Raw genomic sequence first — 13,289 nt, 5'->3', positions numbered from 1 at the left:
CTATTTTGAGCTCTTTGAGGAACCTCCACACAGTTTTCCAGAGTGGCTGCACCAGTTCACATTCCTACCAACAGTGTAAGAGGGTTCCCTTTTCTCCGCATCCTCTCCAACATTTGTGGTTTCCTGCCTTGTTAATTTTCCCCATTCTCACTGGTGTGAGGTGGGATCTCATTGTGGTTTTGATTTGTATTTCCCTGATGGCAAGTGATGCAGAGCATTTTCTCATGTGGATGTTGGCCATGTCTATGTAAGACACAAATCTTGACCTCAAATTCAGAGTCTCGGAAGATGGACAGATATGGAAATAACAAATATCCAACATTAGATACCAATGGTACAGAGCATAAAAAATATCTTCCAATTTCTGGGACCTTTGTGAATAACATTTTAGAAAAAGGTACAGGAATGCAATTAATATTCATCATGTTCCTCTTCCATGTCAGGCTTTCTGCTATAAGTTTGTTCATATTGTTTTATATGTATAGGAAATCTATGAATAACTAATGCTAAAATTTTCTTGGCAAATAAGAAAATAAGGCTAATGCCTTTTGACAAGAAAAACTGCAAACACAGAATCAATGACTTCCAATCGAGATGAAACAGCAAGATATACCACCTCTGCTCTGAACACATAGCAATGATGGATAAAATATGGAAAGATAAATCTAAAGAGAGAGCTAGAACAAGATAAATACCTCTGTTTTAACCTGGCCTCCCATGAAAGCATAGCCTTGGGCAAAGACTTACTACTTTATTAGGTAGTACAATCCCATAGAGCAGAAATGAAGGAAAAGAAGAATGAGACAATGAAGAAGGAAAAACCAATTCAAGGTGCTAAGAATGACTGATTGATCATCTCCTAAGACTGTCCTCTGAGAGGCTATATAAATGACTTTTCAGTCCATGGAAGAAAGGAAGATTTTATTGACAGGGTCCCATCTCTTATTGGTTAAAACTTTGCCACACAAGTCTTTAACTCTCTCCCAAACTCCCTCACATACATACACACACACTTCCAGGTTGTACATGTTTGGGGCCATAGTATCACCTGCCTGTCTTCAATCAGGAGCAAAGATGATGGAAATGAGAGAGTACATGGTAAGTGCTATTTAGCCACACCTTTGTGAAGGTTGTTTGGCTTTTCCAAAGAGAGCTGGTCAATGTAGCAGTGCCTGTGGCAAAAATGAATGGCCGAGAGTACCAAAGACAAGTTATGACAAGAAGACTGGAGGTGTCCATGCCTAACAGGTGTCTAATTATAATTTTTATAGACTTGAAATGCAAAGTAGTGAGTAGAACTAAAGTTATGGTCTACTGGGCTTGGACCTGGAGCAGAGAGTGACCAGCATCATACATGATAATGATAATCACAAAATACAGGATGGTGTTTATCCCCAGGGAAAGGGAGAGAAAAGGGAAACAGAAAGAAGTTGGCAGAGATTCAACAGTCACCATCATGTTTTTAAAAAATGTATTCAAAAGAGCTCTAAGGGAAGAATGACAAAATACTACACTTGTGTAAAACTGAGTGTTGGATACACAGATAATTTCTATATTCTCTTAACTTTTATATATTTGAAGGATAGCTTAATTATAAAATTCAAGAAATTAAATTATATATGATGATTAAAATGGTACTGATCATGTTAACAATACTAATTATTTCTGTTTGGAATGTGTGTAAGTATTTGAGTCCATAAGTGATGTATTTTAGTTGATGATATTCCCCTGTAGTTTTGTTTTGTGGAAAAAAAAATCAGTATAATTTCAAGAGTTATTTCTTAAAAAAATTAAAATTAAAATTAAAAAAAGAGGTATTTCTTATTGACATACACCAAAGGAATTAGGATACCTTTTTGTAGTACATCTCAAGCTTGAGTCATGCTTTAAGATGTCCCTAAAAATTTGAGAGGCTTCTGGCTGGTTCAGTCAGAAGAGCATGTGACTTTTGATCTCAGGATCGTGAATGTAAAGATCACTAAAATAAATAAAATAACCTTTATTTTTTAAAAGATTTTATTTATTTATTCATGAGACACACACACACACACACACACACACAGGCAGAGGGAGAGGGAGAAGCAGGCTCCATGCAGGGAGCCTGACGTAGGACTCGATCCCAGGTCTCCTGGATCATACCCTGGATTGAAGGCGGCGCTAAACCGCTGAGCCACCCGGGCTGCCCAATAAATAACCTTTAAGAAAAAGGAGGGGGTAGTTTAAAAAGGTGGTTTGTGTAGATCCTATTGTCCAGTCCCTCTATTTTTACCTAGATTGTATGTGGTTTGTCCTATTTATTCATGAATTTATTTAGTTCAGAAACAAAATGAGAACCTAGAACATCAACTCCAAGTCTTTGCTTTAGTATTTATATTGAAAGAGTGCATCTTCATTTATATCTCTCCAAAGTGCTTTGATGTCATTCTATTTGGAAGCAGAAGTACAAGTGTGCAACAAATCCTCGAATCTTATACTTTCTCACTTCCATGCTTTACTCTTAAATCTATGGAGAACCATCTTTTTCCTTTCTCTCTCAACTATGCACTTCGAAAAGAAGTTGTCAGCTTTGCTTACCAACTAAAGAGCAATGAAATGTTTGAACACTACTGCTGAACAGAACTCCTAGTATATAATGACCATTTAATCTGACCAATCTCCTCTGGACAGCCTAAATCAGATTATCTTTCTCAGTAGAATACTCATGACACTTCCCCTATACTGGACAAATCAATCCCACTGATCTCTTCGGGCTTTCTCAGCTAATCCTTGACCAGGTCTGAGGAAGGATTACTTTAAGCCTCTTTGACAACACAGAAAACCAGAACTGTAAATATAATTAGTGACTTCTTTCTACATTTTCTAGGAGACATTTCCTGCTTTAGGAGACTGGATGCTAGGAGCAAGCAAAGGAGGAGGGAAGAACAGAGAAAGAGGGAAAAGAGACATGATGAAGGAAAAAGTCTGAGTCCTATTGCAGTGACTTGCAAGAGCTTTGCAAAAGCAGTAGGAGCAGTGTCACATCTGGATTATTTGGCACTGAGACGAGAGCATTTCCCCTACTTTATATAACAAAATTATTTTCAGTAATAATCGTGAAATAGAATGAGTAACGGCCAGAAAAGATAAAAAGACAGCCAACTTTTCTTTTTATTAAATTTTGTGAATATATAATCATGCCAGTTTAAGTGAATTTTAATAAAACTAAAATGTCTACACCTACTAAATCACACTGATGCAATGTTTTATTTCCTTGATTAGTTTTTAGTTTTAAAGTAAATTACAAATACAAAAAGAGCAAATTTCAATTTAAAAGACATTATTTGAATTCAATAAAATATGTCATGTAAGAACTAAAATTTGCACTTGCCAAACAAAAATATCACATCTCTCACTCCACACTATTTTAGCGTTTAAACGTTAAACACAAATAAAACCTCCAAATCATCACACAGAGTGACAAAATTTAATTTAAGTTCTAGTTCATAATCTTTACACTTGTTGTGCCATCATTGTTTGTTTCCAATCTATTGTTAAATGCAGGAATATGTATTTTCACAGAGGTTGGAGACAAGCCATGCCCCAAGCAAGCCAGAAAAAAAGCCAAACCTTTACAAGGAAACTCTGGAAACAAGAGATGTAGCTAATTCCACATATGTTGGAGGCCAACTTTGTTATATATATATTTCAGCTGGATGGTCTCTGAGAACATTCTTGAACTAATTAGGTAGCCCCTGGAGTAGGTAGGTATGAGTGGTACTGGTAGAGAGATTGGGTACTTAGAAAAATGTTCAAAGACATATATTCTTTTGCGTAAGGTGAATATCCTTTACAGGGTAGCTTTTAACTTTGGATGCACATTGAAATCACCTGGGAATCTTTAAAAACTACTGATGCCTAGGATCCACCAAGTGATTCTGATTTCATTGTTGGAGGTGCAGACAGGCCATAGGAAATGTTAACCATCTCCTCTCCTCGACTCTAATGTGCCACCATGATTAAGAACCATTGCTTTAGAAAACTGCTTCTCTTGTCCTCAGCTTTTAAGTGGCAGCTCCAAAATTTCTCTTTAGAAGAAACTTGGATGAAGCAGGCTGGTGAAAGCCAAGCAACTTAGAAACCTGTCCTGAAGCGGCGTCTGCTTATCAACTTCCTACATGGTACTGAGGTTACATTATTTGGAGATGATTAAGGGTGTTATTTCAATTGGTGAGAAACGACTCCTGACACCCTGTAGAGAAATTGGACTCAAGCAGACCTTGTCTTGAATTATGATGATGGGGCGGCCATTGCAGTGCACTACTCAGTTCTCCCTGCAGAGAATCCACTCATAGTATCACAGTTGACTGGCAGCTTCTTGCTGCTCACACCTTTGGAGCTCATGGTGTCCATGCTTCCTTTAGGTTGCTCCCAGACAGTGGTGGAATATGGCAAGAATACCAGAACTGGGCCATTTCTCCCCAACGCCGGACTCTTCTAATGGGCATCTTTGGTTCTGGGACGCCCTGACTCACTGACCTGGATGAGACTTTCTCAAAACTCCATGCATTTTAAGGCTTTTCTTACCAAGACCGCCTTCCTTTTCTCTCCTTTCCCGCGTGTCAGACTGGTATCATCATCTGAAGATCCTCCTGCTCCCTCCCTTTATCTGTCATAGCAGTTCCCTCAATAAACCTCTTGCAAGTCGAATCTCATCTTTGTGTTCACACAACAGAGAACCCAAACTGATGCCTGACTCTAACACCACTCAATATGGAACAGCTAATGACCTTCCATGAGCTTCAGTTTCTTCCTCTGTTAAAATAGTGAGCAAAAGGGGCACCTGGGTGGCTCAGTGGGTTAAGCGCCCAATTCTTGATTTCAACTCAGATCATGATCTCAGTGTCCTGAAACTGAGCCCCAAATCAGCTCTGAACGGGTTGTGGAGCCTGCTTAGGATTCTCTCTCCCTCTCCCTCTGCCCCTCCCCTGTGTGCATGCGCTCTTTCTCAAAACAAAAAAAAAAGTATAAACAAGTATAAACTATAAGAGATAGTGTGATGACGAGATAAGATATATTATCAGTGAACAAGGTAGCCAACTTCCTGGAACACAGAAGGAAGTTAGTAACTATTAATATCTCTTTTCAGCTTTTATGAACAAGTAATATATTTCCCTCACATCATTGAACATTTTGTTCTATAATTTATGTTTTATGCACTGTGGTTGTGCATAGGGTATGGCACATGATGAATGGGATAAGAGGTATACAAAAGTAAAGGAGTTTCTAAAAAAAAAGATAAGTATCTGAGGTGATGGATGTACTAATTAACTAGATGCGAGGAATCCTTTTGCAATGTATACATATATAAAAGTATATACTTTAAATATCTTATAATTTTATTTGTCAATTACACCTCAATAAAGTTTAAAACAAGAGGCTTCTAAAGACAAGTAAAACAATAAATATCATAGTAAAGGCATATACCAGATACATATTAGTCACCTGGCCTGAGATGGATGCACAAAACAAAAAACAGAATCATGGGGAAAATGTTTTTTTTCCTTATGTACATTTCATCTATGTATTTATCAAATATCATATATGGAAGTTTTTGACTGCCAAACTTCCTCTCAAATTCAGAGCATGGAAAAACAAGGATGCATGACTGCCATCAATCAATATCTCTGAGGCTAAAGACAACTGTAGGTTTCTGTCTGGTTTCAAAGGTATATATCTGCAAGAAATTGTTCACAGTCCATGTAAACCCAAACTGGCTTGCTTCCCACAGAAACTAGCCAGCAAACAGCAATCTTGCAATAAACTAACAGCACTGTCAAAAAAAGTTTGGGAGGTGGGGGGAAGGACAAGAAATACAGAATTATATTACTTGGTGCTCCAAAATATAAATAAAAATGAAAAACTGAATTTTAAATCTAGTCATTTCTGCTGGAACACAACATTTGCATTCCTTAAAATGTCCATGCTATGCAAAATCACACAATAAAAACTATAGAGCTTATGAAAAAGTAGAGTTAGGGACACAACACTCAGAGATTTCATCCGTGACATGTTTTTTAAGAAGGTAGGATCCTAATAAAAGATGGTAGCACAGTTTAATACATGTGAAATGGTTATGAAATACATAAATATGCAATAAATACAGCACTTTACCTTGAAACAGACCTGAAGTTTGCAGAAGGGTTGCAGCTTGTGTGTTGTGAAATGATGGAAGGATTATCTGAAATAGATCTGAAAGCTCCAACCCCAGACATGGGTAGGTGTGGCTTATGTTACACCTGGGGAACAAGGTAACAGATAGTTGGAGGGAGGGTGGTGTATGTGTGCGCTTGCATGAATTCCTGTGCATCTGGGTTTGGCTGGCTGCAGCTGAATGCTTTCACCTAGTGTTTCTAACAAACAAAACTGTGCACAAGCAAAGACAAAATTTGTATCATGAAACATTCAAAGTTCCCTAATATGTCACTTGTCTTGGAACAATTTCATGTTTTCAAAACAAGCTCCTCAATAGCAGAAGTTAGTGTACATTGAAAGTTCTATAAAGAATTTTTTTCTATTGAAAGGAGTGTTTCATTGGACATTAGATAATACATCACTGAACCAAACTTTCACATGAAATGACAAAATGATAGGTGTTAATTAGTCCTCTGGATAAAATCTCTATGTATAACTAATATATGTAAAAGAAGGACCTAGATAAGGACCTTTTGTAATATTGTTTTATCATTTTTTAAGAAGCTATTACTAATCAAATAATTTCCTTACATGATAGAGAAAAAAGCAAATAAAAGAGGGGGGTTAATTCCTTTCAGGTTCCAAAATGTACATATCTTTTTTTCTTCATATCTGGAGTTGATGTTACTAACATGTTTTTATAACCAGGTTTTCATCTTTGTGAGGTCTCGTGCACTGGTGGCTTTCATTTCACCTGAAACTAGGCAAGCATGAGCTTCTGGCACCAGCCATTAAGAGAACCAAATTATCTTCTGGTCCCACTTGCCTATTCATTAATTTGGTAACCATAAACTCTAAGATTTAGATCATTTACCCCTTCAAGGCTCCTGTGCCTTCAAGAGGGAATGGAACTAGATTTTAAAGTACCTACCAAAATTCTTATGATAGGCACAGTAGACTTCAAATTGCAATCCATTTACGCAGAGTGTAATAGCTAAAATTTTATCTTCATATGGTATATATCTCAAGTCTGCCAAAAGCTTTCACAACTATTACCTCATTTAACTTAATATAATTACATCTCCCTATATCAATGTGTACTGTGAATCATTTTCCTATTCATTCCATTTTTTTTTCCATTTGTGTTACTTGAAACCTTTCCAACCTACTTTTGGAAAACCAGACTTAACCAAGCAGTTCCAGAAATGTGTTACATTGAGTATTTGAAGAGATCAGTTACAGCTAACATATGTAAAGCACCTGCAGAAACCTTCTGCAGCAGAATTGAAATTGATGAGGCATCAGTTGAGCCATTCAACTGTTGAGCTTCTCAATTACTTAGTCTTTTGTGTTTGTTTGGTTTGGGTTTTTCATTCTGGAGAGTGAAACTGGTTTCAAGAACAGGTTATCAAAGGAGGCCACAGGGGAGTAATCCAATCAAGTCCTGTTAAGGGGGAGTAGAACCTTTCTCCTCTCCTGCTTTCCATGAGGAGAGACTTGTCCAAAATACCTACAGCTTCTTGTGCATGAAGCAGAATAAGTTACCTGATTAGTGAGTTCCAGAAAAGAATTGGATAGGAGTGGCTCAGCTCCTTCTGCCTGCCTCTCCCTTGTGACCTAGCTGACAACAGAGCATAGGCATTCACTTCTGTTACTCCAAATCCCATGGTTTAGAGGGCAGACTTTGCCTCTGCCCACACTTTGGAAGTACAAATCAAGGGAGGGTTAGGATATGGTGTCCTATACCCAGAATATTCAGAAATAGAATATTGCATGGTATGCAGTTTAGAGAGTAAAAATAACATTGAACCTTGAGGCACTGGGTGGGATCAGACTGTGTCAGTTGTTGATTTTTGTGGTTGCACCATGCAAGTGGTTTTCACAGTTGTGTGGTGTGCTTATAATCAGTGTAGCCTGAGTAGCAGCTCTGGATTTTGGACTTTAAAGAGATCAGTCACCATGGGATTTTGCATTTGGTGGGAAACTGAAGCTTTTGGTGGCTTGTCCACAGGTGTGTGGCTATTTTTATACTGTGAAAGGCTCTTTTTACATAGTCAGGGCTCCCCAGACCTTAAATAAAATCCCATGGGCCACACAGACCTCCAGAAGCTAGCTAGCTGCTATAGCATGACCTTGAACCACCTAGTGTGTGTGGACAACAGGTCAAACAGTTTTTGTTGATATTACTATGTTTCCCAACCATATATGTAGGCATTGTCTTTAAGTGCACAGTGTCTACCTTTTATGAGTGCTTTTGAAGCACATGTGTTTGAGGGCTTAACTTTAAATTTTTTGTGCCACATAACATTTTCTTGAAGAACACAAAAAGGCACCTGTCCTCACAAAACCCCTCCAAAGATACAAGCTTCAAGAAATAGAAAGCAAAGAGTGAGTTCAGAAATCTGAAGATGTTTCGCCAGCTGGAATAAGGATGAAGAACAGAAAGAAACTTTCTCTAGGTGAGAGTCCTTAGCGCTAAGCAATTTCATAGCAAGATCAATGGAATCACCCACCTTTGCACAGAGAGTGGTGGCCTGTCACTAGACAAAAATCCACACAAAATCACCATTAGGATGCCCCCAAATGGAAGGCCCAAAGGCATGCCAAATAAGAATGTAGAAACGCTTGCAAATTCTGTAGCTTGCCCAGCATGTCTCAAATATCCTTTCCAAGAGTAGCAAATAGTTCACAGATGGATTTTCTCTCAAGATCCAGTAATTCTCAAGGGCCAAAGGTAATATATTTTATACATGAATTCTCCCAATTGAATTCAAGTTTCCAAGTCACGCATTCTAGAAACCTGGCCCAGATGGAATGGCATCCTGATCAGATTAAAATCAAGAAACAGTCTACCCTGTTCTCAGATCTCATTGAGCCTCTTCTAGAATCTTTAACATCACTAGATACTGAGTCTGGAGAACACAATTTTCCCTGGAAAAATTCATCTAAGGGCTAGAGATTTTTTTTTTTCTAAATTTGGTGGGAATGGGGCCAGTGTTGTAATAATCTCATGAGCCCCTTTTTTAAAAAAATTAGGTACATCAGAAACTTGGCAATGAATTAATGCAGTTTCTGAATTTATAAAGGAACTACACCCATTCCATGAGAAATAATCCAGGCTGCAGCTGCTAAAGGAAACCCATCCTCTCCAGCCATCAAGAAATCTTTGTTGAAGTTGATGAGAATCAGAAATTGGCAAGGATGATTTTTTTTTTCACTGATTTCTTTGAAACCACCAAGGTAAAATAATTTGGTTCTGGGTTTTAATTCATTTCTATCATTTAAATTTGAACCTTGATTTTTGATGAGGAATTTAAAAATGGGCAGAGATTTATATTTAAATTTAGGATGTCTAGTTTTCTTGGCATATTATTATTGGAATAGCTCCATGTGGTCATTTGATATCATTGCAAAATCTCTAATAAGCCTGGACATGTGGGTAACAATTTGGATTGGGAATAGAAAGGGGAGAGACTGTTTAGCTTTAGTACAGACTGACCTTCTTAGACCCTGCTAGGGGAATAAGATGTCCCTCTTACCAGTGTCCCAAGCAGATTCACAGAAAGTCAGAGACCAGTGAGGGCAACAGCCTCACAGAGCAGGCTGTGTTGGTAGACTGTAGATTTTCTCCTGCAGGACAAAAGTACAGATCCTGCTTCTGCAGGCTTGATAGTTAAGTTCCATAAGGTAAGAAAACAGATCCCTGAAGAGTATTTTGAGTTTTGGGGGGTGGGGACATTCACTCCTCCCCTAGGAAAAACTTAATGGGGTTTTTCTAAGGTTTCTTGCCCAGAAAGTTAGAGTCAGCTGATTGATGAGTTTGGGGGAGGAACTAGCCAGCTGTCACTCAGCCGCTTTCCCCACATCCTCAAGGGAGCCAGCTGTACTGATAGAGTATGTGCTCTCCACCCTGCCTTTAGGAGGAGTTTGGTATTAAGGGACTACTGTCATCAATTCCCCAAGTCATATTCTCCAATAGTAATTTTATCAGTCCTAAGGTTAAAGCAGTATTTTGACCTCTTTGATGTCTGTCTATCTTACCCCATACATATGGGTCAGATTGAAGTATCTGTATATAGATATAGATATAGATATAGATATACTATTATCTGAGGTATGGAAACCAAGGCTGTCACTTATTGGGCTTCTTTAAGGATGTACAAGGGAAAACAATGGGGCTCCCTGACAATAGTCAGTCCAGTGAGTTATAAAGGGATGGCTACCTCCAGAGTTTCAGAGCCACAGAGTTATACCAATGGAAGCTACTGAAAAACCTTAGTCCCCTTAAGTTCCCAAATGAGAAAATCTGAGTGTAAAATAAGAGTTTCAAGGACAGCATTTCTAATTTCACAACCACTCTGGTTTTAAGTCTGTAAAAGGGATCCCATGGAATTATTTGAGCATCTAAGTTTAAGAGACCAAGAATTCAATGTGCCTTAAACCAGGAGTTGGGGCACATAAAAAGTTATGAAGCAAGCAAAAGCAAAAGCACAACTGTGGGGTGTTGGCAGTGACGCTTGTATATGACATGAGAAGATAAACTACCTTTTCTACTTCCCTCATCATCACACCTTTAGCATCTGCTGTCAGGCTGAAGCATAGATATGGTCATCTGCAAGATAGCCAATGGATAGACAAGAAGCTGGAATGAATGAAAGAAAGAAAGAAAGAAAGAAAGAAAGAAAGAAAGAAAGAAAGAAAGAAAGAAAGAAAGAAAAAGAAAAAAAGAAAGAAGAAAAGAAAAGAAAAAAGAAAAGAAAAGAAAAAAAGAAAAGAAAAGAAAAGAAAAGAAAAAAAGAAAAGAAAAGAAAAGAAAAGAAAGAAAAAACCCCCAAAGAATGGAAAAACAAGCAGGGTATTTTTCTAATAGTGTTCAATTAATTTAGTAAAACCAATTTTGATGACCATATTGTCACAGACCATGGCAACAGTTCTCTTGGCCTTTATAGTTTTATGGTATTTTTTTATATGTTGCTCCTAACAATCCTCTGATACAAACTTAAGTCAACGCTATTCTTTCTTACAAAAAAAAAAAAAAAAGTCAAAAACAAAATAAAACAAAAATCCAGCAAAGCTTAGTTATGTCCATGGTTTATTCAATGTACAGCCATTAGTCACAACTAGAAATGGCACATCAGAATCAGAGGGCTTAAAACCAGCTTCCTTCTAATTGAACACTATTTCCTGTAATCCATGCGTTCATACAGCTGGAAAATTAAAACGAAGATATTTTTCTGAGTAAAAACTCAGCCCAGACTTGACAATTACCTTTCTGATATCCAGAGAAAGGTACATTAGAGTTTCTTTACTCTTCGAATATGAACAATGAGATAATCCCATTCCATTTTATTCCTATCTTCAAATAAACTTGAGTGAAAAGACATGATCTACGTTAATGAAGAAGACAAAAACAATTTTTTTCATATTTTAGTGCCATCCAATTGTTCCCAGTCTCAAATTCTTTGTACAGGGTTTGAACTATGGGACTGAAAGTATCTCAATGGTGAATAATAATAATCAGAGCCTCCTGACTTCTCCCCCACTGCCACCGATAACTATCTAACCCAACATAAGATCTAAACAAGCTAAAGAAGCTGCATTAACACAAAAAATTAAAATGGGATAAGACTGAGCTCTTGACTGATATAACCTGTTGAAGTCATAACGAAGAGTATGTGTGCAGAGTGCTTGCACACACACACACACACACACACACCATGAGCCAGTTCCCTATGTTTTGTTTAATCAAGACCAGCCCAGACTGTTGAATAGTTTCCTTGACTAAGAGGAGCTCAGAAGACCTGATGAGCTGGGCTCTTCTGGATAATTTTGTCTGAAAGTTTTTAGTTGTTCCTTTCACTCACGCAAGTCAAATCAAAAACCCTTCTTTCCACTCCTATTTCAGAAGTAATAAGTAGTAGGAAAATACCCCTCAGAAAGATAACTCTTCTATTGGGGATCAAGAATGTATACACTGAAAACCCCCAATTTTTGTATAGTTCACTTCTATTTGAGAAATAGAATTATTTTAGGTCTCCCCCCTCTATTTCTTCCTCTCATCCAATGACTGACAATCTTCTTCCATCTCTATCATAACCTCATGGCTGGCTAAAAGGACAATAGTTAATCTGCAGAAATCTTCTGACTAAACCCTGTGCTGACTGTGTTTTGTCCTTAGATAACTGACTCCACAAGAGATGCACTTGCTACTGGATATGAACTATAGACTAAGGCTGTTATTCATAATTGAAGCTGACACTTCCTACAACCTGTCACCAACATAACATTACCTTTCAACCCAGAGTAATGAAAATGAGGGTCGCGCACTTAGCTTCTCTGCACCTCACCCACCTGAATATATTTGCGACCTTTGGATCCCTGAAATATTATTTGTCAGAGGGCAAAAATAATACAAGAAGATCTTCACCAATCCTCATAATAAAAACTACCAAGGACAGAAGAAAATCATTCTACCAAACTTAAAGCAACAGATGCCTAATCAAAACACAACACATATATTAAAGCCAGCTTTTCTCTCAGAAAAAAGTCATACAGCCTCCCTATTTTGTTTGGTAAGAAATATTCACAGTTTTACCATACAGAATTGGCATAAAGCTTTACTTAAAGAAAAGACTAATATTTTATCTGAATCAACTTTTGTGGCTTACCAAAACTATTGCTATTTACTTCCGACACAAACGAAAAATGAATAAATTGTATCCGGATACTCACAGCAGAGAGCTCAGGTCTGGCCCCTAACATCAGACGTGGCCGCTGCAGACTGAACGCTACTGTTGGGAGGTGCTTTTATTTTCCTAACAAAGTAGCACCCTCTAGTGGCTTTTCAAAATTATTAAGAAGTACAAGCCAAGCATGTGACATAATCTGTTTACTATACAATTACGCAATGTCAAAACACTCAGGTAAGAACAAAAGCTCACTCTGGGCATTACGGGAAGCAACTCACCCTATGTGCTCTCTAGGGATGGTGGCTTTGAACAGAAAAGATGTTTAAACATCATTCCTATTTCATTTTTATAGTGTGTCTCAGAAAAATATATCTTTCCCTGGTAATAGTTTATTATTCTATTAAAATTATTATCGTTATCCCCATTATC

At 37.7% G+C, this 13,289-nt stretch overlaps 1 protein-coding gene across 1 annotated transcript in view; it reads right to left on the bottom strand.

The window, feature by feature from the left end:
* ARHGAP24 (Rho GTPase activating protein 24) overlaps positions 1 to 12,949 on the bottom strand; it is a 734,422-nt gene extending 721,473 nt beyond the window's left edge. Inside the window, exon 1 of the mRNA XM_025425632.3 lies at positions 12,904 to 12,949. The gene's annotated coding sequence lies outside the window, so the exon portion shown is untranslated. The remainder of the gene's footprint in view (positions 1 to 12,903) is intronic.
* Between the last annotated feature and the right edge of the window lie 340 nt (positions 12,950 to 13,289).

The sequence above is a fragment of the Canis lupus genome, chromosome 32, assembly GCF_003254725.2.
Source record: "Canis lupus dingo isolate Sandy chromosome 32, ASM325472v2, whole genome shotgun sequence".
In the NCBI taxonomy this organism is placed as follows: domain Eukaryota; kingdom Metazoa; phylum Chordata; class Mammalia; order Carnivora; family Canidae; genus Canis; species Canis lupus.
Note: the sequence above shows the minus strand (reverse complement) of the source record. Positions and strands in the feature narration are given on the sequence as shown.